The sequence below is a fragment of the Vicugna pacos genome, chromosome 4 (assembly GCF_048564905.1).
Source record: "Vicugna pacos chromosome 4, VicPac4, whole genome shotgun sequence".
Lineage (NCBI taxonomy): Eukaryota > Metazoa > Chordata > Mammalia > Artiodactyla > Camelidae > Vicugna > Vicugna pacos.
This window is the reverse complement of record NC_132990.1, coordinates 66,674,396-66,702,390: the sequence shown is the minus strand read 5'-3', so window position 1 is coordinate 66,702,390 and position 27,995 is coordinate 66,674,396. Positions and strand designations below refer to the sequence as shown.

At 43.8% G+C, this 27,995-nt stretch overlaps 1 long non-coding RNA gene across 1 annotated transcript; it reads left to right on the top strand.

The window, feature by feature from the left end:
- On the top strand, positions 1–27,375 carry LOC140696149 (uncharacterized). The gene is made up of 3 exons (XR_012072234.1): positions 1–296; positions 18,353–18,463; positions 26,978–27,375. It is a non-coding gene; the product is annotated as an uncharacterized lncRNA (long non-coding RNA).
- Positions 27,376–27,995: the final 620 nt, after the last annotated feature.

Below are 27,995 nucleotides of genomic sequence, written 5' to 3'. Positions count from 1 at the left end.
GGTGCTGAGCGCCGCCTGGTGTGCACGCCATGGGCTTGTTCTGCAATAAAGTGCTGTTTTGCTGCGTGTGGGCTCCTCGCGCCTTCTTCCAGGTGGGCAGCTCACCTCCTCGGATCCCTCTCCAGCCTCCCGCGGCTGACAAGCAGACGCTCGCTTCAGGCCTGCAAACTGAACCAGGCCTCGCTCTGAGAAGATGGTCAGCCTCTCAGGGCAAGTGAAGGCTGACTGCTGGCTGTGTGGCCTTGGGCATCTCATCTGGAAACTGAGCGGAATCAAGCCTCCTTCCCAGGGCGACGGTGAGTAGGTCAGGGCCAGGCTGATGGGAGGGAGGTGCTTAGGCCCCTCCGGTAAGGAGCTGGCCACAGTCAGGGTCGCAGCTGTAGGTGCTGGGTTGGCATTTGCCCTGACTGTGACCACTAAACCCATTCAAGGCTGCAAAGTGGGGTGCGGGGGCCAGGCACCAAGCGGGCGCTGCTTTTTTCTGTGGTTATTTTGTGGAAAGAGACAAAAAACGCCACTCAAACTGTTTAAAAGAAAGTGAGTTTATTTACTATGGAGTTTAAATGGGGAACACATTCTGGTGGAAATCAAAGAACCAGGATCCAGGGGTGGGTGGGGTCCTGAGGGTCCTGGAATGGATGGGTGGTTCTGGAGGTGCAGTGACTCCTGGAACCTGGGCAGGAGTTCAGGGCCCCCTTCTGTGGCCCCCAAGGCCCTGCATGACATGCCCTCCCTGCCTGCTTCTCCAGCCTCGACTCAGAGCCCTCTCCCTAATCAGACGATGCTCCTGCCCACAGCCTCCCTTAGTTCCGGAGGGCTCGGGTCTTTCTTGGCTCTGTGTCTTCCTGCATGCGTCCCTCTCCCTGGACTGTCCTGTCTCCTCTTGTCACCAGGGAAACCCCTGGTCGTTTCTCAGGATCTCGCTTCATTGTCATTTTGTCTTAGAAGCCTTCGCTGGTCCCCCCTACAATGCAAGTAGCCGGTAAGTCTCTCTCAAAGCACTTTGTGTAGCTACACGTTTACTTTATTTGTTCCCTGTCACTTCCTATTAGATTGTGAATTCTCTGGTGGCAAGGGTTGTATCTATTTTGCGATTTACTCATTCCCCAGTGCCTGGCACAGTGCTTGGTGCATGGGGATTTCTCCTACATCTTTGCTGAATGAGTGAACAAAGGATCATTTCTCTACTCCAATAACCTGCTATTAACATGATCCTGGTGACACTCCATTTATCTGCTTTCTGTGGCTATTTGCTTTTCTCTGCTTCTAGAGTTTCTGAGACCCCTCTCCTCCATATCCAGATGTGCTCCTGGCCCCTCTCAGCCTCAGAAGATCCCCTCCTCACCTCTCAGCTGTGGTCCCTCACAGCACCTGACCATCTTTTTATGTTTCTAAGTTCAAATTGCCTAGAGGAAAATAATGTGGCTGATTAAACTCACCTAGTCAGGAGAGATCCCTGGGTTGGTTCTCTGATGGGTGGCCAATCTATGGACTAGTTACCTCCAGGGCAGCTGTCCAGTAAACCCTGCACTGGCTCCAGAGTGCTCCATCACATGTGGCTTTTGGGCTCTTGCAACGTGGCTCGTGCCCCACGTTGAAGTGGTATCTTTCTATATCGTTTAAATCCAACATGTTACTGAAATCAATTTTTCTTGCCTTTTTACTTCTTTAATGTGTCTACTAGAAAATCTGAAATCACATCCGTGGTTCACAGTATATTTTCACAGGACAGTGTGGAATCGATCGTGGTTGGAGTGTGGTAGGAAACCACATTACATGGTAGAAAATGGGGCTGTCTGAACGGCAGGAGATCTGGATTGGGAAGCTTCCTTTAGAAGGAGGCACTGGGGAACATCTCTGTGACATTTTGACTGCCACAATTATTATCCTAGTCCATTCAACAATTATTTATTGTATAGCTCCATCGTAATATTATTGAAACATTTTATCCTATTGTATACCTTATCCAGCACTGTTACCAATATTAAGACAAACTCCGTGGCCAAAAGCAACACACAAGTATTATTTCACAGCTTCTGTGTGTCAGGGGTGTGGGCACAGCTTAACGAGGTCCTTCTTTAGGGGCTCATAAGGCTGAAGTCAAGATTTTGGCTGGGCCACCCTCTCATCTTAAGGCTTGACTAAGTGGTTGTGGGCTTGTGTGATTTTGTCAGAATTTAATTCTTTGAAGCTATAGTACCGAGGATCTATTTCTTTCTTTTTTACTATGTAAGTGTCAGGGGTGCAGCATTATAATTTAATATCTGAATACTCTACAAAGTGCACACCTCCACCAGTACAGTTACCATCTATCACGATTCAGTTGACCCCCTTCACCCATTTCACCCTCCTCCTATACTCCTTCCCTCTGGTAGCCACTAATCTGATCTTTGTTTCTCTGAGTGTTTTTTTTTTTAATCTTTTATTTTGTTTGTTTAGTTTTCTTATATCTCACATATGAGTGAAATCATACGGTATTTGCCTTTGTCTGTCTGACTTATTTCACTTAGCATAATACCCTCAAGATCCATCCATGGTGTGGCAAATGGCAGGATTTCATTCTTTTTTATGATTGATAGTACACACACACATATACACATATATACCACCTTTTCTTTACCTATTCATCTGTTGATGGACACTGTGGTTGTTTCCATACCTTGGCTATTGTAAATAACCCTACAGTGAACATAGGGGTCCATGTATCATTTCAAATGAGTATATTCATATTCTTGAGATCAGAGGTGGAGTAACTGGGCCATATGGTAGCTCTAGTCTTAATTTTTTGAAGAATCTCCATACTGTTTCTATAGTGGCTGCGCCAGTTTACATTCCTACCTGCGTTTGATGAGAATGGCGGTTCCCTTTTCTTCACATCCTCACCAACATTTGATGTTTCTTGTCTTTTTGATAATAGACACTGTAATAGGTATGAGGTGATATCTCACTGTGATTTTTGACATGCAGTTTTCGATTAGGGATTTTGAACATCTTTTCATGTCCCTGCTGGCCATCTCCGTCTTCTTTGGAAAACTGTCTGTTCAGATCCTTTGCCCGTTTTTCCTTTGGCTTGTTTGTTTTGTTGTTGTTGAGTTGTATGAGCTCTTTTTGTGTTTTGGATATGGATGCCTTATCAGACGTAGGATTTGCAAACACCTTCTCCCATTCAGTAGGTTGGCTTTTTGTTTTGATGCTGGTTTCCTTCACTGGGTAGAAGCTTTTTAGTTTGATGTAGTCCCATTTGTTTACACTGGCTTCTGTTTCCCTTGACTTTGGAGTCAGATCCACAAAAATATTGCTAAGACTGATGTCTGTGAGGTTGCCTCTACGTTTTCTTCTAGGAATTACATGGCTTCAAGTCCTATATTCAAGTCTTTAATCCATTTTGAGTTTTTTTTTTTTTGGCAGGAGGAAAGTAACTAGGTTTATTTATTTTATTTATTTCATAGTGGAGGTACTGGGGATTGAACCAGGACCTTGTGCATGCTAAGCAGACACTCTACCACTGAGCTATATCCTCCCCACCATTTGGAGTTAATTCTTGTGTATGGTGTCAGATCGCCAGGTTGTATTCTTTTGCATGTGGCTGTCTGGTGAGAGCATCAGAGCCTTGGTGGCTGTTGGGTGGAGGTCACCCTCAGTTCCTCGCTGGTTCTCTGCCACATGGGCTTCCCCACCATGGCCACAAAGGCAGCAAAGGAGAGAGTCTTCTAGGGAGACCAGTGTTACAACCTCATTAACCTAATCACAGAAATAGCGTCCCGTTATCTTTGCCATATTGGTTCAAAGAAAGCCGCAGGCCCTGCCCTCACTCAAAGGGAGTTGGCTGCATAAGGATGTGAACACCAGCAGGTGGGGGTTGAGGGGATCTTTTTAATATGTCCATCACAACTATATAATGCTTACTTTGGGGCTGGAGATACAGACATAGAATACTGTATGATCCAGATAGTTTAAGAATCATTAGTTCTAGTTTCCCTTTGGATAAATCGAGGCCCAGAGAAGGGGAAGGGGCTTCAAAGATGGCATGTTAGTGACACATTCTGACCCCACTCCTCGTCCCTCCTCTGCACCTGCTCCTGCAGCAAGTGGTGGGATGGACTCGAAGCAATGGGTGGTGTTCTCAACATGAAAAAGGCCGTAGACTGGGAGAAAAAGTTGATAACACATTGACCCTCCTGAGAGATGCGGTGGCTTCAAATTAGTCTCTCTCCATGGTCAAGCATCTTGTAGTCTGGCCACTGGAAGAAGGGAGGCAGAAAACACCCTGATGTTTGTGACCGTCGATGACCTCAGAGCTTCCCAGGCAGGCTGGAAGCCCTGCCTGCAGATACCCTACCGCCGTACGCGGCTCTGCCTCTGGTTTCATGGCTGTCCAGCTGGAGACATGCTAACGTGCTCCTAGAACGTGTGGGGCAGTACTCAGCCACCTGCTGGATCTTGTCAGTCGGGGATGTGCACGCACAATGCTAAGAGGTACAGAATATCATCCTAGAATTTAAGAATCTGCAAAGTCCTTTAAAGAGATAACAGGAATATCTTATCTGCCTGTCTGTCTATCTTTCTATCTATCCATCCATCCATCCATTTGCTTGTTTATTTATACATAGCAATATAGTATTAAATATCAAGCAAAATCCAATTTGCACTTATTGAAAAGAAATGAGATACTAATAATATTCTGTTTAATTATTCTCTTCCCTCTAAAATACAACATATCCATAATTTAGAATTGCCTCTGTGTAATAAAATTTCCTGTTTTAGGCAACTTTATTGAGGTATAATTGATAAACAACCCAATGCACATAAATAAAGTACACAGTGGGATGAGCGTGGAAGTATGCGTACACCTGTGAAACCATCTCTGCAATTAAGGTAAGAAGCACAGCCATCCCCTTCAAAAGTTTCCTCCGGCCCTCCCCTTGTTTTTGGTAGTTTGTTTTTGTGGTAAGAACACTTAACGTGAGATTTATCCTCTTAACAAAATGCTGACGTGCACAACGCCGCACGGTGAACCAGAGCAGTGGGTCTCCAGAATGCCTTCATCTCGTGTGACTGCGTGGCCCTGCACCCACGTTGCCACTGATGAGAGGTGACAACCAGTGTTGACCTCATGCTTACAGAGCACTTGGCCGTCACACACCTCTTTTAATACTCACAGGCCCCTTATTTTGGATGAAACAAGGCTGAAACTTAGGAATGACCTAAATGACTTGTAGGGTTGGGTCTCAAATCTGTACTTAGAGGAGCTGCCGCTCCCCCATCCCACCACGTTTTTCAGGATGATTCTGAACGGTCTGGTACCCACAACAGCAGCTTGCATGTGGGTGGACACATCCTGTGGGCCACATGCTGTTTTACGCCCTTCATGTGGACAAATTTACTTGATCCAACACCTTACTCCTAACAGGTAGAAATGATCATCACTGCCATTTCATAGAAGGGACACTGAGGCTCGGAGAAGTTAGGCTGTGGTCACGGTCACACAGCTTGTGGGTGGGAGCGGGGGGACTTGAAGGCTCTGGGCTTGACCACTGTGCCCGTTGACTCTGTAGCGCAGTCTCGAGCTCAGCAGCACCCCACCCTTTCCACTTGCTGCACAGGGAAACTGAGGCTGGGAAAAGCCAAGGAGCTGACCTGGAGCTGGCACTCAAGGCCCCTGCTTCCCAGGTCAGCTGGCCTTGCCCCTGCCAGCTTCATCTTTCGGAGGCAATGGCCTTTCAGTGTCCCGAGGCGTCCTGCCCCGCCCCAGAAAGGATGTGGGCTAATTAAAATCCCCCTTTCCCACCCTTGTCTCCCTTTTAACACTTTGTAAACTATTTTTCCCCCAGTTCTTTCTTTTTAGCCTTTCACAGCTGCTCATTTGGATAAGATCTGGTACCCAGGGGTTTCTGTGATGAGCAACATCACAGCCCGGTCCCCTTCCCATGGGAAGCCAGAGGAGGGGACTAGGAGAACAGGGAGCATTTCCCATTAAATTGGCCTCCTGCAATCTGCGGAGTTTAATCTTAACTTGAAAGTGTTTTTGATCAGCTTTCAGGCCCGCTCTCTCCTTCCAGCCCACCCCTGTCTTTGGGCCCAGCACCCTCTCTCTCTCCTGTATTCGGAGGAATTCAAAGTTGTGTGTGATGGAGGTGAGGGGGTGGAAGGGGGAGGAAATGAGTGTCCCCCCTTTTATCTCCATTTTCCAGCTGCCTTTCTGGACAGACAGAAGTTCTAACTCCAGTTCCTTTTCTAGAAGCTTAGGATCAGCTTCTATATTGAGATCTGACCTGGCGCCTGCATTTCAAAGGCATCTTTGGCCTTGGGCTCACAGCAACTGCCCCCTCCTTCCCTCTCGTACTCCCCTTCCTCCCCCCCCACCTCCTTCTGCCCTCCCCCTCAACCCTGACCTTGCCCTTCTTTGCTTGGCTCTTACACCTTTTCTTCCAGTGACTGTTTCTGTCCTGTCCTTTTTATGCTTCAGAATGAATCAGTAATACAGCCCCCCTGCCAAGCAAAGCAAGGTCTGATCTTCTAAATTTTAGGTCCAGGATTTGCAGGGAAAATAATGGCTCAATGTTCTGAAGGCTTCATTATACATTCATTTGGCGGCATGCAGGTTTACGGAGGGAGGGAGACCATTTGCTTACTCCAGAAATGAATTCCTGGCAAGGCTGTATCCATCCAGATTGAAGGTACCCTCAGGTCCTCTTTTCCCCAGATGAACTGGGAGGCGTTATTATTCCACGTAAGCTGAATGAATATTCATGGCTGTGGGCTGGGGAAGCTCTGGACCGGGAAAGGCTAGCCATGCCTGATGTTTACTAGTCCTGCTCATACAGGGGAAAATGGGGCACGAGAGGATGGTGAGTCCCAGGTCTCAGTCAAGTCCCTGGGCTGCGTCCCGCCAAGTGAGGGTCCTTGACTTGTGCTAGAAAAAAATTCAAGCCATAGTTGAGTAAAGGTAGATTTATTCAAAGAGATAACACGCTCCATAGACAGAGTGCAGGCTGTCTCAAAAAGCAAGAGAAAGGCCTAGGAGGTACACATTCCATTGGCAGTGTGCAGGCCACCTTACTCAGAAGGGAGAGTGGCAGCCTCAGAGCGTGGGGTCGGCCAGGAAAAAAGAGATGGCCTGAGGTGTGGGGGCTGCTAGTTTTTATGGGCTCGGTAACTTCATAGGCTAACAAGTGGGAGGATTATTCCAACTACTTAGGGGAAGGGGCTGGGATTCCCAGACACTGGACCAACACCCACCCTTTGACCTTTTATGGTCAGCCTTGAAACTGTCTTGGCACCTGTGGGAGCACCATTTAGCAGCTATTGTATTACAATGGGCATGTATGGAGGCTCACGGTCTACTGGGAGTTGAATCTTCCACCATCTGGGTGCTAATGGCTGTGTCATTCTTTTAATGGTTGTGCCCTGCCCCCTTCCCTCCTGTCTCACTGCCACCTCCTTGGGGTGACCTTGGGCAGGTTCCTAACTCTCTCAACCTCAGCTTTCTCACTAGCTTAGTGGGGATAATGATGGTAACTTCCCAGGTTTGTTCTGGGGAGCACATGAGACCATGATGCTTAAAAGCTTCCTTTGACCTTGTTAGGTGCTCAGTAAGTATCACTTCTGTCTTCCTTTCCTTGGGAACAATCGCAAGGAAGAGGCTTTGCATTTTGGAATTTCACACCCTGCCCACTGTCCCCCGCCTTGACTGCTAATCGTGCAGTTTTTGGAAGGGCATGGCTTTGGGCTGGTTATTTTCTGAAGCTTTGTTTCTCCTCCTGTAAAACAAAGATAATTCTAGTTCTGATGGTGGGCAGGACTCTGTTGCGATATAATCAGTGCCCTGTGAGAACAAAACCAATTCAAACCATGTTGTGTTGGGGAAAAAAAAACAAAACATGTCTATAGCTCTTTCTAGCTTTTAAAGCATTTTCATGAACTTCATCTGACTTGATCTAAGTATAGAGAGAGCCAGTTTCAAGGCTTCTGCTGATTATAAACCATTCTTATGTCTTCATTAAGGCAGGGCTTCCAGACATTTCTGCTTTTCTGTGCTGTATGAGTCCAACCCATGCTGGTGTGTATTTTGAAAAGTAATTTTTAACCTTTCTTTACATTGTTTTATTGCACAAAATTTCACTAATTGGATATTCTTACACACACACACCCCCATATTGAGATTTTTTTTTTTTGACAAGTAAAAATTGGGAAAACCATGCTTATTTTTCATGGAGCGTCCTTGGTGCTGGGAAGATTGCTGAGGAGGTCAGTAGCAATGGGAGTCCCAGTGACTCAGGTGCTTCTCCATTCTCAGGCCGATTGAGATTCCGTCGTCACAACTGCATCATTTAGACTGTCCTGGGTTCCCTGTATGAATGCAGCTGTCATCGGCCATCTACACTGTTATTAGTCATTCAGACCTTCTTTATGCATAATCTCAAAGAAGGGTGGGTTGCAATGAGGGATGTTGAGAGTGAGGGCAGAGACTTTTGGGGGCAGAGGAGGAAATGGTACCCAAAGTGGGAAAATGACTTCAGAAGCTTAATGTTTTAGAAGCTTTATAGATGTTTGCCTGAATCATCCCTTTTATTCTTTAAAGCTTTATTTATTCAGTCCAGCGCCCTGGTAGCCTTTCTCTGAACAGTTGAAGTGGCCTCTGTACTGTGGCCTCTGCCTTCAGAATCAACCACGCTGGTACCAGCATGGTCTTTCTAGCCCCGATCACACTATGAGAGATGAGAAGCATGTTTATCTACGTGTAGGCTGGAGTGATGTATGGTCTCAGGCTGCTTCCATCTCTGATAACTGGGTGTCTGGATTGCTGGCATCTTCTGTGATGGGCACCATTCATCAGTGTGTCTCCTCACTGCAGGAGGAGGGAGCAGAGATTTGACCTGAGTCTCCTTGGGGTCCCAGACATATGCTACTGCCTTACCACCTCAATTTCCTGTGTTCCAGAAGATTCCTACCTGGGGTTCTCTGCAGCTTACCCAGTGTTCTCTGCCTCCTTCAGGGCCGCCAACCAAAGTATAGACCCGGCAATGTGGAGCGTGAATTTCCTGTGTCATTTGCCTCCATCATCTCCTGTGACTGCTGGGTCCATTGTGTGTGGGAGGGGTGAAGGCCTTTGTCTCTACCTGTTCAGTGCCATGTGTTTTAGAGGGAAAAACAGGAACAAGTGGTTGATTAAACAAACATGTCACTAGCCATCAAGGTGACACGAGCAAAAATTTGGTCTTACTGGGACCTGTCAAAGGGCTCCCGGCTTCCAGTAACGATTCTCATCCTGGTTCTGTTGCTGAACACAGACAAGTCACTGCTTCTGGCTGGGCCTCAGTTTTCTTTCCTTCAAAATAGGGATGGGAGGATGGGCTAAGCTGATAAAATTTTAAATCTAAGCTCTGTGCTTTGCTGAATTCTGAGTCCACAGATTTCATAGGTTGCTTTCCCCTCACATCTTAACATTTCTGAAATGGATTTGCATCTTACGTCAGTGGCATGTCACAGTTTAATTGGCAACCGTTGTTCTTTGTCGGTGCTGTGTAAGATGGTAGTGTGTCATGTAGTTGACGGCACCCGGCATCTAATGAATTACGTGATGTCCATTACTCCTTCTGTCCTCCTGTGATCATGGGAGGAACCAGGCTTCACAGGGCAGACGATCTTCCTTCTGTATCATTTCTCAGATTAAACTGTTTGGTTGTAATGGCTAGGATTCCAAAGAACAGGGGCTTTACAGAATTAATTTCTTTCTTTCTTACTTAAAAAATTCCAGAGAAAGGCAAGCCAGGGTTAGCATGGCCACTTCAGGTCCTCAGGCACTTGGTCTCCTGTTATTATTTTGGCTTTCTCATCCCAATGACCAGCTTTTGTCCTCAAGGTCATCTCATGGCCCAAGATGGTGGGAGCATCACCTTTTCATGTCCAAGGATCAGGAGGAAAGAAGGGGGGAGGGGTACGAAGCATCCACCATCGTTGATTCAGGTCCCTCTAAAAGGTCTTCTTGGAATTGTCACGAATGTCTACTTACTGCTATTCCAAAACTTGGTCACATGATCAACCCTTGATGACAGGAGAGAAAGGAAACGTGGCTATTGGGTAGCCAGCCAGCAGTCTCTGCTCATCAGTGACGTGTGAAGACTACGGATCTGAGGATGAGGAAGAAATTTGTCCAACGTCATCTTTCCTGGCTCGGCCTCGGGCTTCTCATATATGCAGTGTGGTTAATGCTGTTTCCATCTGATGGAAATAATTTTCATGTAAAATATTATATATTGTATATATATACACACACATATACATTACATATATTATACATTGTGCGTATATATAGCATATATGTGTCATATAAATCAGGCATAGTAAAAAAACAGTTTCTTAAATAAAAGGGACTCTCTAAAATGAAGGAGTGTGGGTTTTATTTAATCAAGAAAACCTTTAAGAAGATAAAGATCATGACCAATAGTTTCTGCTTCTCATTCTGCTGATCTTCATTTCTGAAATTTACTCTTTTCCTCAAACATGAAAAGAGGCTTCCACGCCTCCTAAGCTGTGCCTTGGTGTCCAGCCTGGACCAGATTCACCCATTCTGGGTTTATAGACATCTATGCCTTTAAAAACAGAGCCGTCCTTGTTTCCACTCTGGTACGTAGATACTTCCAGGCCACCTCTTTTTACTCCAATTTCTGTGTCTCATTCTGCAGCTTAATGCCCTTTTGTTTCTTCTGCTGGTGATGACACCGAACACTCCATGGGCTCTGGTGGCTGGCGGGGGTGTGTGCGTATGGATGTGGAGGTAATTTTGATGTCAGGGGAGATGTTGCAAGAGTCAGGCTGCCTGGATTTAATCCCAGGGCTGCCTTCGATATCCATGTGACTTCAGAAAAACCACTCCTTTGGCTCAGCCGTCACCTTGCAGTTTCCTTGTCGGGAACATCGGGACCCTTGGGAATATTGAAGTCTACAGAGACGGGAGGATCAATGGATAACAGAGGTGAAAGGACCCAACCAACTCGCTGGCCCAGAGTAGGCGCTTCTGTCAGACTCTACAGTGGGAAATCGTGGGCTGGGAGAGCAGTGAGACCTTAAAGGTCAATCCCTCCCTCCTCACGCTGGATGAACAAAGGTCGTGGAGTGGAGAGTGGCTTGTCTGTGGTCACAAGACAGGTCTGAACATCAGAGCCATTAACCCAGTGTGCATCCTTTGACTCCCAGACGTTGCCCACATCCCAGCTCTGAACCCCATCAGGCATGTACATTTACATCTTTGAAGTTTGCATTAAAACATTAAATGCTTTCGCCAGGCAAGCGGGTGAGCTCCTTTTCAGCGTGTGGGCTGAGTCTGATGTGGGAGAAGTAAGTCCGGGGGTTGGTTTCCTTTGTCTGTCTTACAGCATTTGAAGCCGTCTTCAGTAGTGACAGAAGCCCTTGCAGAGGACCCATGACATCAGCCCGACCTCCTGGACCAGTGGGTCAGGGTGGGGTTGTCTCCTGACAAGTTTCAGAACAAGGCACATGTTCTCTGGACCTGGCTGTCCACAGGGTGCTAAAAGCTACCGCTGTCGAGAAGTGCCAGGCTGGAGGCTGATGACGGGGTGAGGCTGTGTGACAGCTGTGGCGCTCACGTGGGACCTGGGCTGGGAAATGCTGTGACAATAGTGAAATCCCCTGGCATGCTGTTGCAGTGAGATAGGCACATTCCTGCTGCATGTCTCACCAACGACCGTAAACTGACAGAGAACACTGGCTGATAAGTGTCCAAGCCTGGGTGACAACCACTGTCGCTTTTCTGATCCTCCTTCAGGAAAGGACTCCTGGCTCAGCCACAGGGGCTGCGGTTAAGTGTCAGCATGCAGCTGCTAGATCCTCTGGGCTGACCTCAACCGTGTTCTTCTCAGCTGATGTGTTTTCTCCTTTTGTTGCTCACTTAACCCAATCGACATTTACTAATTCCCACTAGGCATTCATTAACTCCTACTAGGTGTGTGGCACTATAGAATAAATCAAAGGAGAGGCGATCAGGGGTCTGCTTATCTCAGGGGAACACGTGTGCGATCGAGCTGGGTGATAGGGAGACAGCCCTATCCTCAGGAAGCCTCAGGTGTGTAACGTGCAGAGACAGGTGCTGGGAACTCATGTCTGCTCACAGCTGTGATGCAAGGAGGAAGGGGGAGGAGCGGAGTCAGTGCCCTCTAAGAAGAGGACTGGGTTCGTGGAAGTATTGGCGTGAGCTTGGGACTTTTACGTAAGGACTGTGAGAAGTGGGCTTGAGGTGGCTGGCAATCAAGGACCAGCATTGAAATAGGAAAAAGCAAGGAGGCCGGGAACTGCGTCTGGTGCTTATTTAGCAAGTAGTGAAACTTCACTCTGTCCCTCTGCCTGGAGCTATGTCTCCAGCTCACCCTGCTCCGTCACCGTCTCTCTTCACCTCTAGTCGCGAAGGCTTTGCAGTTCCTTCACATACCAGGCTCACCTCCACTTGGGAATCCCATCCATGTTGATGCCTATGCCTAGAACCTTCTCTTCCCCCTCCACCTCTTAGTCTAGTGAACTGCCACTGGGTTGAAATGCCATTTCCTTGGGGAGGCCTTCCCCAACCTCTGGTGGGAGCTGTGACCCCCCCATCACATGCCAGTAGCACTCGGCAGCCAACTGTGGTGACACCCATCATAGTTATTCCATCCCTGCTCTCCTCACTACACACCAAACTCTGCAAGGTCCCCCAGTGTTTCTCTGGTGCCCAGCACAGGCCCTGGAATACGGTGGTTATTTGCTGAATGAATGAACAAGGATCCCATTGGACAGGCAGGTGGGTAGCAACTCTTGGAAGTTCTTAAAAGTTGAGTCAAAGAGTTTGGGTTTTACTGTTAAGCCAAATGGGGAACCTTGAGTCAAAGAGTTTGGGTTTTACTGTTAAGCCAAATGGGGAACCTTGTACTTACGAACACTTAGTCCAGCAAACCTCCTTGGTAAGCATATTCACGGTATTTCTTCTCTCTGTGGTACTCACTTCACTTAACGTAATGCCCTCAAGGGCCGTCCACGTCACACAGATGAATTCTTCATGGAGGATTTCTGTCTTTTCCTCCGGCTGAATAATATCCCATTGTATACATCTACAGGTACACGTCGTCTTTATCCATTCTTCTGTTGATGGTCACTTCTGTTGTTTCCTTATCTTGGTGGTTTTAATGTTGCCACATGAGCACGAGAGTGCGGATGTCTCTTCAGTTGAGTTGAGTGTTTTCATTCTCTTTGGATATTTACCTAGAAGTGAGGTTATTGGATCCTATGGTCTTTCCAGTTTTAATTTTTTGAGGAACCTCCATTTTGTTTTCCATAGTGACCACACCTATTTGCATTCCCACCGAGAAGGTTCAGAGTTTCACCTTTCTCCACATCCTTGCCAGCACTTGGCATCTCTTGGCTTTTTGATGACAGCCATTCTAACAGATGTCAGGTGGTATCTGATGGTGGTTTAATTTGCATTTCCTTGATGATTAGTGATGCCGAGCCCCGTTTTCATGTACCTGTTGACCATTACTATGTCCCTTTTGGAAGAAGGTCCATTTCAGTTCCTCTACTCAATTTTAAATCCAATTTTTTGGGGTTCTTTTAGTTCTTTATGTATTTTGGGTGTTAATCCCTTATCAGACATGTGATTTGCAGATTTTTCTCTCATTCTGTAGGTTGCCTTTTTGTTTTGTTGATGGTTACTTGCGCTGTGCAGAAACTTTTTAGCATGATATAGTCCCACTTACTAATTTCTGCTATCATAATGGAGAAAATAAAAAAAATACTGACAACACAAAATGCTGACAAGGTTGCAGAGAAACTGGCTCACTCAAATGTATGACACACACATGCAGCCGTAAGCATTTATTCCAGAGAAATGAAAACGTATGTTTACATATAGACCTACACACAGACATTCCTAGCAGCTTTATTCATAATCTGCCTCCAAACTGGGAACAGCCTAGATACCCTTCAACAGGTAAATGGTTAAATGAACTCAAGTTGTGGTACAAACGTACCATGGAATTTTACTCAATTTTCAGCAAGAAAGTTTTTCAGCAAGGGAAGGGAAAAAAACTACTCAGACACTCAACAACCTGGATGAATCGCCAGGGAATTATGCCGAGTGAAGAAAGCCAATTCAAAATTGTCACATACTGTACGATACCATTTATATAACATTTCTGAAATCAGAAAATGTTACAAATTGAGAACAGATTAGTGGTTGCCTGCCAGGGGTTAGGGATACAGGGGACAGAGTGTAGTGGGTACGGTTGTGAAAGGGAGCGTCAGAGAGCCTTGAGGTTCTCGAAATGTTCAGTATCTTGACTGAGGTAGTGAATCCATGCACTTAGGCAAGTGATAAAATGAAAATTAATATAGAATTTAACACACACATACAAGTAGAATGGAGAAAATCTGAACGTGATCAGTGGATTACATCAATGTGCGTATCCTGGTTGTGATGTTAGACCAGAGTTTTACAGAATGTTACCATTGGGGGAAACTGGGCAAAGGGTAAAGGGGATCTCTCTGTTATTTCTTACAACTGCCTGTGAATCTGTGGTTGTCTAGATAAATAAGTTAATTTAAAACGTAGCATATCTGTTTTTTTGTTGTTTTCCTGACTGGACTCAGATGATACCCAGCCTCAGAGTAAAGCTAGCATCACGGAATTCAGGGCAAAAAGATGGGGAAAAAGATCAGGTCCATCATGACTTTTCTGAGCACCAGATCAGGCCAGTTCTGACATCCGTCTGCCTCCGTACTTGCCAGGCCCATAAGCCAGTGAATTTCCTTATTGTTAAGGAACTTGGACTATCAAGAGATTTTCCTTCCCTAATACTGGGAAAGTTCTCGCTCACGCCTCTGGGAAGTGAACCAAAGAGAAATGTTATGAAATTCACATGTGGGAGGCAGTGATGATGTAGCAGAAATACAGTACTCAGGAGATGCCTTGAGCTGAAAGCTCTTTCATAGCAGGTGACCTTGGTCAAGTGACTGATTTTTTTCCTCAAGAGTCTGCCTATATCTCTATAATTGTTTGGTAAGCCTCTAGTCATGAAACAAATGTTTACTGGATGTCTTTTCTAGACTCTGGAACAGCAAGTTAAATGGATAAAGCCCTTGCCTCTTGGAGATTGTAGTCTCACACAGGGAGACAAACACCAAACGTAGTCAAATACATGTATTACACATTACAAGGGGATAGGTACTAAAGACAGAGACACATCAAGATTAGTAGCATTGTGGGGCTGGGTGGGAAGAGGGGTGGTTGGTGTTTCACCATGTGGTCAGGGACGATGTGAATTACAGCGTGCCATTTGAACAGACAAGGAAGGAAGGAAGGGAGTGAGTGAGGATATCTGGATGAAGAGCATGCCAGGGAAGAAGAGAAAAAGACTCATCCCCTTGGACACCTGCTTATAGAGCTGTTAAAGGTGGACCAGAGGATCTCTTAGGGAATCCTTAGTCTCTTTCTGTTCAGATGTTATCTTGACTGGGTGTAGAGTCAGAAACTAAAATTTTGATTTAAATGGTGACTTTTCCGTTGTCTGCGTTGGTTTCCTAGGAATGACCTATGTGTGACTTCATGGCTCAGGGAGGTGGAGAAAATGTGTGAAATTCTCTTATCAGGTTGATGGGCTCAGATGTCAGTTTCTCTTCTTTTTCCATGGCAAGAGAGTGGCAGGCAGGAAAAGAAATACGTGGGTGTTAGAGACTATGAGCTTAGAAGTGTCTGTGCTCGGTGTCTTCATCTGTCAAAAAGTCATAATTGCAAGGTGAGCTCCACAGGGATGCAGATGTGTGAATAAGCGAGGAAATAGGGGAAAACGGCACTTTATAAACTTTATATTCATTGGTGTCTTGAGTTTCAGATTAATGAGATGGTCCCCATGGCTTGGTGGTCTAAAATTTTTTTTTTTTTTTTTTTGGAGGAAGGCATGAGCGTGAAATCCATGAACCTTAACATCCAGAAGAAAATGTAGGCATACCCAATTCCAGGGGACGTCAAGGCCCTCTGAAACCCATCCTGTGAGGCTCAGGTTAAAGACCCCCATTAAGCCATTGGGGTGACATATCTTGCTTCTCAAATTATTATAATATAATATTAGTATTTATAATAATTACAATTAGTATTATGGTAGTAAAGTGGGAAATGGGTGTAAAAGGACTGTATGTGTTAAAAATGGTGTGTTGACCATTTATCAGATGCTCATGAGGGTGCATTTGTGTGTAGACGTGTGTGAGTTAACAGCAGTCATCTGATTCTGTGCTTGCTGTGATGGTGAAGGGGATGATGTATTGCTTGTTTGTGAAAACATATGTGTGAGCACATTTGTGAGCCTTGGAGGGCATAACTTTTCATTCAAATGCATCTCTGTGTGTGTGCGCACATGTGCATGTGTGCGCGCAGGTGTGGGTGTGTTTTGTTAGAGCTTGTTGGCAGTGACGCCTTTTGGATCAATGTACCCAAAGACGGATCTTGCATAGAGCAGGACCTGGCCCCAGGGGCTGACATCCTGCAAGGTTGTCTGAAAAAATCCTTTCGCTGGCAGGTACTAGCAGGGTCTAAAACACACTGACCATGTCCAGAATCGTGTCTGCCTATTTTCTGCAAGTTTTAAAGAGAAGAAGAAAACGTAATCCCCTCTTTGGTCTTCAGTTGTTTTTACTTCTTTTGTTCCTTCTAGTGCTGGAGAGCCAGGAAGGAGAAAAAAAGTTTCCATCAAGAAATACATTCCTTCTGCATCTCTTGTGATTTTTCAGTGGTCAGATTACAGAGCACGGTGACAGGAATTTGAATTTAGGAGTTAAAATATGTGAGTTCTAATCCTACTCCAACATTACTGGCTGGCACACATTGGCTAAATCATTGAAGCTTCCCAAGCTTATCGCTAGAATGGGGGATGAAGTATTTTACCAGGTTTTGGCATTGTTGCGAGTATTATACAACATATGCAATGGTTTGCATAGAATAAACCTATATTTATTTTATAAAAAAGAAACATTTTATGTTTAGCCAATGCAATTTAAAATACTTGAAAGAGTTAAATAATGCTTTTTTTTAAACCTGTGGTGGGCTCTTTAAATTAACTTTGAAAAAGAGCTGGGAAAATTCTCATTATGTATTTATATAAAACAGGTATTTGCTCAGCACCTCCTTTATGCAATGTGCTGTGTTAGGGGTTGGAAATACAGGGGAAAACAGATACAGTCACAGTCCCTATGTAAAGGCATTTACTGTCTACCCGGGAGAGAGGCATTAAGTAGGCAGAAAAACAAATATATAATTAAAACGGTGGCAATTGCAAGAAAAGTAATAAAAACTTGTGCTGTGAGAGTGACGAATAGGAAGGCTCTAATTTTAGCCCAAGTCATCACGGAAGACTTCTCCGAGGCAGTGACTTTCAACTTAGAGCTGAAGGGAATTGATTGAATTTGTCTGGAGCTAAAGTATTCTCTAAAATCTGCCTCTTAAGATCTGCTTTTCCCCCCGTGATTCTGCAGAACAGACATGAAATTGAATTCCTAGTCTGTGCTGGAAAGTGAGTAAGGGAAAGAGGTGGAGGGGTAGCTGTAAGCAGAATATTAAGAGATAAATCTTATTTTTATATTGTAGTCTCTTTGCTTCACACTGTTGCTAATCCCCTGACTTTTGATTCATAAATAGATAGAATTTTCCCTCATGGTACAGCCTTGCCTAAAGACAATGAGCGGTTTCACAGCAAATGATTTATGGACTAAAATCTGGAGAGATTTTGCTCGTAAAAATACTCCAGCCGTTTATCTTGATCATCCGCTATATCAGAGCTTGGCTTGGGTGCTTCTGAATTAACTGCAGATTAAATGATTCAAGTCGGTTGTAAAAGTATGAAGGCAGGAGGTGGGGGGTGCACGTGGCAGGAGGCTGATCACCACTGTGATGGTGTCCTTATTAATTTAGAAGGCAAAGAGCTTCCGCTGCTCACTGCAGGAGTAAAAGCAGGAGAGGAGAAGTGAGTGCTGGGACCGTGGGGAGTTCCTGGGTGGGTGAGTGTTCAGACATTGAGCACTTGTGTGTTAAACAGATGCAGAGGTGAACATGTTAGATACGGGTGTTGTTTTCAGGGAAATTACAGTCTGGCGGGAGGAGATAATGAAACAGACAAGATATCTACTAATACATCTTGATCACCGTGTCACTTCAATCTAGTGGAAAGTGAGCATGGACCAGACCATGCCGCAGCCTTCCAGACACCGTGGCTTCATTCCCTCCCTGGAGTAGTTCTCTCTCCTCCTATTTATTTGTTTATTCAATCATCTGCCTGCTATTTGACAAGTATATGCACTGAGCTTCTATTTGTGCAACCAGGGGGAGCCCCAGAGGATGCCTGAGATAGGACCCCCACCTTCAGAAGAGCTCAAGATCTCCTGGGAGTGAACCGCCATTCCTGTGATCCATTACAGCGCAAGGCAGAATTGGGTAAGTGTGTCAAAAGAGCTGCACTGGAGAATTGGTGAGTGTTCACGGGGAACAGACATCTTCTTTAGCTTGGTGATTGACTCAATGAAGAAAGTGAAGAATTCAACCAATATACACTGAGTGCCTTACTCTGATACAGCTCGGTGCTGGATTCTGGAGTTACAGAGATGATCATCAGGCAGTGGTGTTGCCCAGTGGCAGGACCTAGTGGAGAAAGTAATAATTTCAGTACCAGGGGCGACATTCATCTACTTAACAGGGATCTCCCAGCGAGGTACTATACACCAGTCTTTGTGCCACTGTGTATGAATACAAGGTGAGCAGGACAGAAGTTCCTTGCCTCCGTGGCATTTTCAGTCAGGCTTACAGATGTCTGGCAGATGTGTTCTGTTGTTTTACTGGTCATCACCAGTTTTAGTTATTGCCAGGTCAGGTAGGTGATGAAGGATCCAAGAAGCACTGACTTGTCTACTGGGGTCAAAGCGCTGGAGATCCTATGAGAAAGGTTATAACTGGGGATGGTTCAACAAGTAGCCCAGTACATGAGGATTCTGATGTCTCTATGTTATTATCAACACTTGTTGGTGTGTGACTTTTTGATTCTAGCCATCTAAGTGGGTGTGAAATTATAATCTTATTGCAGTTTTGATTTGCGTTTTTCTTACAACCAGTTCTGTTGAATGTAATTTCATATGGTTATTAGTTATTTGTACATCTTTCTTAGGGGAATGTCTATTCAGATCATTTGCTTATTTTCAATTGGTTGTTTCTCATTTCATTATTGAAGACTACTTTTGTTTTAAATATTCTCCAGATAGTGTGGATTTCAGGTAAGGCTAGATCCAGTGACTCAGTGATACCACCAAAGACCCATTTTCTTTATATATCTTGTTTCTGCTGTCCATAGTATTGGCCTCATCTTAAGCTTGGCTCCTTCAGTGGTTGAAAAATGGCTTCTAACTGCTTCTAAGACTTCCTCTGTCATATCCAGTGGCAGAGAACGAGGGGTTCCTGGGCTTCCCTTTGGTTAGACTGATTTAGGTCACACGACCACCTCTGAGTTCATCGCAGTAGGATGGAATGGAAATTCTGAATATTGAATTGGGCCATATAGGATGTTTCTGAAGCTCTGAGGTTGGGGTCAGTTCCTTTCCCCTCCCCTAAATGCACATGGCTATTACGCAATAGGGGAGGGTTGAGATGGGTGTTGGAAGGGCAGCCAACAAAATCCACTGTAGCACTTTAGTAATTATAAGATTATGCAGCTGTTTGATTAATGTCCATGCTCCTCATTGGAGAATCAAGGCAGGGATCATATTTCTTTTGCTTAGTTGCATTTAGAACATGATCCTCATCCTCATCCTATTAATGGGCAGCAATGGGCTAGATACTGTGTTCTGTGCTTTATATGGATTAAAACACTATATGGTTGGTATTATTATTGTTATCGTTGTTGTTGTCATCATCCCTATTTTGCACATGAAAAAAAATTCAGTCTCAAACAGGAGAAGAGATTTGCTTAATATCTCATATCCAGTAAGTGGCGGAGCTGGGATATGAACCCAGGCGGTCTGAGCCCTGGATATTCCTGACCTCCTTCCCCATGGATGATGAATAATATCCATCTGTAGCTCTTAGCACATTGTGTGGCACAAAATAAGCATAGAGATTCAATAAGTTATCTGTTGAATTGAAAATGAATTAAATTATAATATTTTAAAAGAAAGCCACGAATTCCTCTTTCATGGCGAGAAAAGTAGTAGAGGTTAGAGAGCAAACGGGCGAGTCTGGTGGCTGGAAGAGTTTCCCAGCAACCCTTTCCATCACAATGATGGTCCTGACCACAGCTGGGAGACGGAGTTCTGGGTCAGAACGTCTGATGTCCCCTGTGTCAATCAGACACATCTTCCGACCTTCACTGAGCTCTCCTCCCAGGAGGTCAAACCGGCTTCCTGATGTGCATGAGTGAGTATAGAAATCCAGAAATCAACTTTGAAACCAGGCCTTAAATGCCTTCTGCGATAAATAATTGAAAGGTCCTGTAGGTTTTTTTTTCCCTTTTCCTTTGAATCAAAAGAGAAATAATGTGAGATCAAAACCCCCAGAAGAATATGAAGAAAAATATTCAGAGAAAGATATGGGTGCTTGGAATAGAAAACATCTTCTTTGCCCAAGAATCAAAAGAAGCTCCCAGTTTATCAGACATTTCCACGTGGGCTGCAGCACATTGGGATGAGAATGAAAGCGTAGCAGTGAATTGTAGGTCATTAGACTGGAAAGTCAGCTGAAATGAAGCTAAATCTTGTCTTTCCTTGGAGACAGACACATTTGAAAAAGATGTGTTCAATTTATGACTTACCTAATTTGTTTTCCCACGTTTGGGATTGACAGATACCGTACTTGGCCTGATAAAAAGCAGAATCTTTAGATGAAAAGTATTCTCTACTTTGAAAAGTGCCTTCATTTGTATCACCTTCTAGGATCCTTATCACAAGGATCATACATCCCTTTCAATGTAGGAAAGGTTAGTATTATTCATCCCATTTTAAAGAGGATAAAATTGAGGCTTATTGTGGTGTATTCATGCATTGAGTGTGATACAGCTGGTGAGGGCCAGAGCTGAAATTCTAGTAAAATCTTTGGCCCTCTGTTTTTTCAAAAATAAAAGATAAAGGATAAATGCCGATATAGGCTCAAATTTTCAACTTTTTCAGTTGGGTGACTTTGAACAACTAATTTTACCTCCACTTTGCTCATCTGTAAAATTGGGATAATAAGTTAAAAGACTTTGGTGAGAATGAAGTGAGATAATAATGTACGTAAAATGCTTACTTAGTTGAGGAAATGAGGTACCCTACTCACTAGAAATCTGCTTCCCTGTCCAAGTGCTGAATGGACTGAAAAATTACAAAATGAATTTACAAAACAGATTATAAAATAAAAATGACAAAAGTAGGCGTGTGTGGAGAATGTAGTTTGTATCAGTAGAAAAGGGGTTTCCAAACACTACACCCTGACTAGAAAGACTTTCCACTCAGTCACATCCAACACGGGTCCAGGCGAGACCGCCTCATGTGGGGTAGGCTTTACCCCTAAGTTTCTGCATGGCTAGGAACATTTCTGAGCAAGTGTTTTTGCAGGCAGGCTGGTTCCCCAGAGGAAAGGGAGACGAAGGGGAAAGGGCATATCAAAACCATGAGGTCAGATCAAAACAATGAGATACCACTAGGTTGGCTACAATAAAGAAGACAGTCACAGCTGTTGGAGAGGAGGTGGAGAAATGGGACCCTTATTTACTGCTGGTGGGAATGTGAAATGGTGTAGTCGATATGAGGACAGTTCGGAGGTCCTCAAGTTGTTAAATATAGGAGTAACTTGTGACCCAGCAATTCCACTCCTAGGGTATACATCGAAGAGAAATAAAAACATACATCCTCACAAATACACTTGCACCCAAATGTGAATAACAGCATTTATTTGTAACATTAAAGAGTGGAAACGACCCAAATGTCCATCAACTGATGAATGGATAAGTAGAATGTAATAAATCTGGATATGATGTATCCAAATGAGGTATGATGGAACATTAAGCAATGATTTGTACTACCACATGGATGGAATTTGAAAGTGTTATGCTGAGTGAAAAAAAGCCAGACACAGAAAATCATGTGTTCTCTGATTCCATTTATATGAAATGTCCTGAATAGGCATATCTGTAGAGACAGAAGGTAGATTAGTGGTTGTCTAGGGCTGTGGAAGAGTGTTGGACTGCTGATGGATGTAGGGTTTCTTTCGGGGGTGATGAAGATGTTCTAAAATTAAACTGTGGCGATGGTTGTGCAATTCGGTGAATATAATAAACGCCGTGATATTGTCCATCTTTAAATGGGTGGCTTTTCTGGTATGTGAATACTGTCCTGATAAAGATGTTACAACAAAGAACTAGACTAGAAGTAAAGTTGGGGCGAGTAATCCACAAACTAAGAACGTCAAGGAATAAGGGCTGGTAACTTGAGAGTTTGTAGTTGACAGGAACAAGGAACGGGGAGAGATGGCATAGTCTGATGGTATCAGCTTCAATTCTTGTGTGTTTGTGAGTGTAGGTGTATGTGTAGGAGGAAAGAAGAATGATCTAGAAAAGGTGACGAGGAAAAAAGGGACCATAAACCTCAGCTTCTTCAGGCACAGAGGAAGAGAGGACTTCAAGAATACACTTCCCCCGGGAAATCTGCTGAATTTCAGGCAGACCAAGGCCAGGCAGAAAGACACTCCAGTGAAGTCATTGAAGACCTGGGTGATCTTCCTGATGGAAAACCCCAACTTGCAGAGGGCACTGTGGAAGGATCTGAGGAATTGGGAGGAGGGGTGCAATTTGAGGATATATAGAACAGTGGGGTTGAGAGTCTGGTTATGAGAACTGACTTCAAATCCTGGCTTTTGTGGTGATTGATATAAACGGGAAGGCATTGATGATGAGGAGGCTGTGAGTGTTGGAAGGAAGAAGTCTTGTCCCTTCTTCACTCTTGTTAATAATGGTGTTACATCAGAGGAAAGGATGGTTTTCCCAGGAAGTAAAGTTACTTACAGTGTATAAGTTGTGCACTTCGATAGAGGAGAGGAAGAGAACGTGGACATGAGAGATGATAAAGGTAAGGATTCTCTGATACACATTCTGGGCACCACACTAGTTCTCTCTGGAGAAAAGGACTCCACTCCCCATGTAACCTTGGGAAAGTCATTCACTGAAAAATGGGCAGGACCAGGTGGTTCCTAAGGGGTCTGGGATTCTCTCTGCGTAGCTCTGTACTGCTTTGTATACATGGTGCTGTCTGATGGTAACTTTGACTTCTTAATTTGGGAACCCCTGGAGCAGTGAGATGGAAATACCAAGGGGGATATAAATGCCATCTGGTTCCTTTTGAGTTTGGCTTAACATGGAGCTCCCTCCTGCAAGAGCTGCTTCCAGCCCCAGAGTCATTTCATTCCCACAGGTGGGATTTCTGGTGAAGCAGAGTCCAGCTGTAGGCCTTAGTGATGCTGGTTCCTGATGACCAAGGCAACAGCAGAGATAGGAGACAATTGCCTGGAAATTGGAATCAGTGTCCAAATGCTCTCACACCCTCTGATCCTACAGGATGCTTTTGGCTTTGGCGGATGTGGTGATGATGTGGGATGGGACTGTTGGACTGGATTGCATGGCCATTCCACAGCCTTCAGAGGCCATCATCTGAACAAGAGAAGGGGGGAGAGGACGACCCCAAGAGTCCTGACCAACAGATACCAATTGTGTGTGTCTGGCGCTATACTGTGCCCTTTCCATGCTCTTTCTCCGTACAGTAAACCTGCGAGGTAGATACTGTTACACCCACTACGTATGCCAGAGGCTTACTGTGGTTAAAACACTTGCTGGTTTCCTATCGTTAGTGATGGAAAATTGCAGAGGAGAATCTAAATGATTTTACTCTGCTGTCCATATACTCAGCCACTGCAAAAAAAAAAAATACATACATATATTTGATCATAAGTCAGGTCACCAATTTACTTCAATTCTGCAAGTGCTTGTTGAACAAATACTTTGCTAAAGATAAGGGTGAAGAAAACCAACAGTCTGGAGATCCTTCTATAAGCAGGCACTGCTGCAGGAATTTTATGATGTTAATTAACATTTTTTTCAGCTTTGTTAACGTAAAATTGACGGATAAAAATCGTATATGTTTAAAGTGTACAATCTGGTGTTTTAATGTATTGTGGAGTGGTCCCTGCAATTAAGCTAATCAGCATATCCGTCACCTCCCACAGTTGCCATCCTATGCTGTGCTATGCTATTCTCTTTTGTGGTGGGAACCCTTAGGACCTCGTCTCAGCAAATGTAAAATATACAGTGTGGCAGTGTTAACTAGAGTTACCATGCAGTACATTAGATCATCAGAACTCACTCATCCTGCAAATTAAGTAAAATTTTGTACCCTTTGACCGCATGTCCCCACTTCACCCTCCTCCCCCAGCCCCGGCAATCACGATTCTACTCTCTGTGTCTATGAATTTGACTACTTTAGATTCCACATATAAGTGGAATCATTCAGTATTTGTCTTTCTGTGTCTGGCTTATTTCACTTGGCATAGTGTCCTCAAGGTTTATTCATGTTGTGGCAAATGGCAAGATTTCCTTCTTTCTTAAGGCCAAATAATTTTGCTCTATCTGTGTCTATCTATATAATTTGCACACTTTATCTATTCCCCCATTGACAGACATTTAGGCTGTTTCTATGTCTTGGCTATAATAGTGAATAATGCTGCTATCAACATAGGAGTTCACAAATCTCTTCAAGATCCTGATTTTGTTTCCTTTGGATATATAACCAGAAGTGGGATTTCTGGATCATAGGGTTGTTCTATTTTTAGTATCTTGAGAAACCGCCATACTGTTTTCCTTCATGGTTGTACCAATTTATGTCCCTTTGCAGCCCACAGTGCACAAGGGTTCCCTTTTTCCCACATTCTCACCAACATTTGTTGTCTTTTGTCTTTGTGATAATAATCGTTTTCGCAGGTGTGAGATATTATTTCATTGAGGTTTCGATTTGAATTTTCATGATGATTAGTGATGTTAAGAGCACCTTTTCATACCTTTTGGCAATTTGTATGTCTTTTTAAAAAATGCGTAATTGTTTTTTGTTGATCTTAAAATCAGTTTTTTAAAAAAACTTTTTTTTTTTTTGCTATTAAAATACATGCGTCCCTGATATATTTTGGGTATTAATGCTTTATGTGATAGATGGTATGCAGATATTTTCTCACATTCCATAGGTTGCCTTTTCACTTAGTTATTTGTTTCTTTTGCTGTGCAGAAGCTTTTTAGTTTGATACAGTCCCACATGTCTATGTTTATTTTTGTTGCCTGTGCTTTTGGTGTGATATCCAAAAAAAAAATCATCACCTAGACCCATGTCAAGGAGCTTTTTCCTGTATGTTTTTCTTTTAGTAGTTCTATGGTTTTAGATCTTATATTTCAGTCTTGAATCCATTTTGAGTTCATTTGGTACATGGTATGAGATAATGGTCTAATTTCATTCTTCTGATAAGGATATCCAGTTTTCCCAACACCATTTATTGAAAAGATCATTCTTTCCTCATTGTGTGTTCTTGGTACCCTTTGTAGAAGGCCAGTTGACCATAAATGTGTAGATTTGTTTCTAGGTTCTCTGTTCTATTCCCTTGGTCTATATGCCTGCTTTCATGCCAGTAACATACTGTTTTGAATATGGTAGCTCTGTAATATATTTTTAAGTCAGGAATTATGATGACTCCAGGTTTTTTCTTCTTTCTCAAGATTATTCTGTTTGTAGTCTTTTATGGTTCCAGATGAATTTTAGGATTAGATTTTCTGTTTCTGGAAAGAATAACATTGGGTATTCTTTTTTGACTTTGATAGAGATTACACTGGATCTGTGGATCACTTTGGGTAGTATGGCCATGTTAACCATGTTAATTGTTCCCCTCCTTGAACATGGATATTTTCCCGTTTATCTGCATATTCTTTAATTTTCAGTACACAAGTCTTTCACCTTTTTGGTTAAATTTATTCTTAAAGTATTTTATTGTTTATGTTACTATTGTAAATAGGATTATTTTCTTAATTCTCTTTTTAGATTTTTGTGTCTAGAAATGTCACTGATTTTGTAAGCTGATTTTGTATCCTGCACTTTACTGAATTCATTTATTTATTCTAATTTTTTTTGTTGTTGAGTCTTCAGGGGGTTCTGCATATATGATCATGTCACCTACAAACATTTTAGACTCTTCTCTAGTGTTGGGAGGTGAAAATCATGATGTCTATTGTACAGAGGGGAAAACTGAAATTCTACAAGTGAATGCACTTGCTCAAAGTCACATACCCGATGCAGGGCAGAACTGGGGTGGCTCAGGACTCCTGAACTTGAGCCCTGTGTTCTCCCTGTCTCCTTTGACACCAGTCACAACTTGCTCACAGGTCTAAAGATACATATGCATGTAAATAAAAGTAACAAGTAACATAAGTATAAATTAAAAAAAAATTATACACATATCATAGTTATCTCCACCTCAGCAATTGGAAGGACCAAATTACATACAAATGAGTGTGCAAATACATTATACACTGTAAAGGATTGCAAGCATGTTATTTTTTACTGTTATTATTTTTATAGTTATTATTACAGTTATAAAATACAGCTGCTCATCTGTGAAGGATGCTCCCTGACCCCAAAGCATGTAGGGTCTCTGGGGGAGCCCTGGGAGACAGAGTTTTGCCTTCCCACTCCTTTCCTGCTGACTTCACAACTCTGCTTCAGCACAAATAAAAAAAAAAAGACTGATTAAGTGGTGTGATGTTGACTTCAGCTCTATTAAAGTCACAGAGGGATAGTGTCAAGGGGAAAGAGAGCTGCCTATTGGAAGCAGGTAGGGAAATGAGATTTGCAGGTGGCTGACTTGCAGTCAACGCATGGTGACTCCTTCTCCTCTTTATACCCTCAGGACTTCTCCCAGGTGCAGAGAATCCCAACAACTGCTTGAAGATATGGGTATCTATACAGATTTTGAAGCAGAGCAGGGAGTTTTGGAGACAGCATTGGGGAAGAAATTGAAGAGTGGAGGTAGAAGGTGCTTTACTGGCTGGTACAGATGCTTCTGAGCCAAGTGGTAGTCTTCACACACATGGCTTCTAGAGGAGACTCTCCAAATTCAAATCCTAGTTTTTTTAAGGATTGTATTTGAACCTACCTTATAAGGTTGATGAAAGCATAGAGGGAAATAATATGTGTGAAGTTATTAACACTGAGCCTCACCCTCTGTAAGTTCTCAGTGAATCAGCTACTGGTATGTTGTATGACCAGCCAGATGCGTTCCACCACTATAAAAAAGCAAGCAAAGCAGTGCCGTCTGTTGCCTTAAGTACGTTTCAAAACGAGATGTAGAAGGAAAATAAAGTAGGTGGGAAAGTGTAGGATGGACGGGAGATTGAACCAGGATGGGGAAAAAAAAGAAGTAGCATTTATTAAGTGTCTCCTGTGTGCCAGATGTGAGGTTTGATAGATAATACATGTGAAATACCTGGGACACAGGAGACACTCAGAACAAGGTGTTGGTGCATTGGGCATGACATTTCAGCAAGGGACCCATAAATGCCTAGACCCTTCTATGCCATTCAGCCGTCCTTCTGCCAGGATTCTCAACCCAGGGAGTTACGCATATAGAACAGTAGAGAGACTTGAGCTTGAGATCTTTGTTAATAACTGCGAAGCCTGCTCTCCCCAGTACAGGCTTATTAATAAAAGTGAGATGTGAGCACGTGACTGAAGCTGGGGGCCCACAGAGCTTTTCTTTCCCTCCACATGCATCGGACCTACCTCTTGGGGCCAGTTTGCTGAGGAGAGAGAGAGAGATGGTCAGGACTTGAGAGCCACCCTCCCTCTGCTTATAGAGTTCTCTGGCTGGTGTCGAAGCTGGACCTGCCAGAGAATGGCTGGTCCTCCCCACGGGAGAGCCTTGCCCG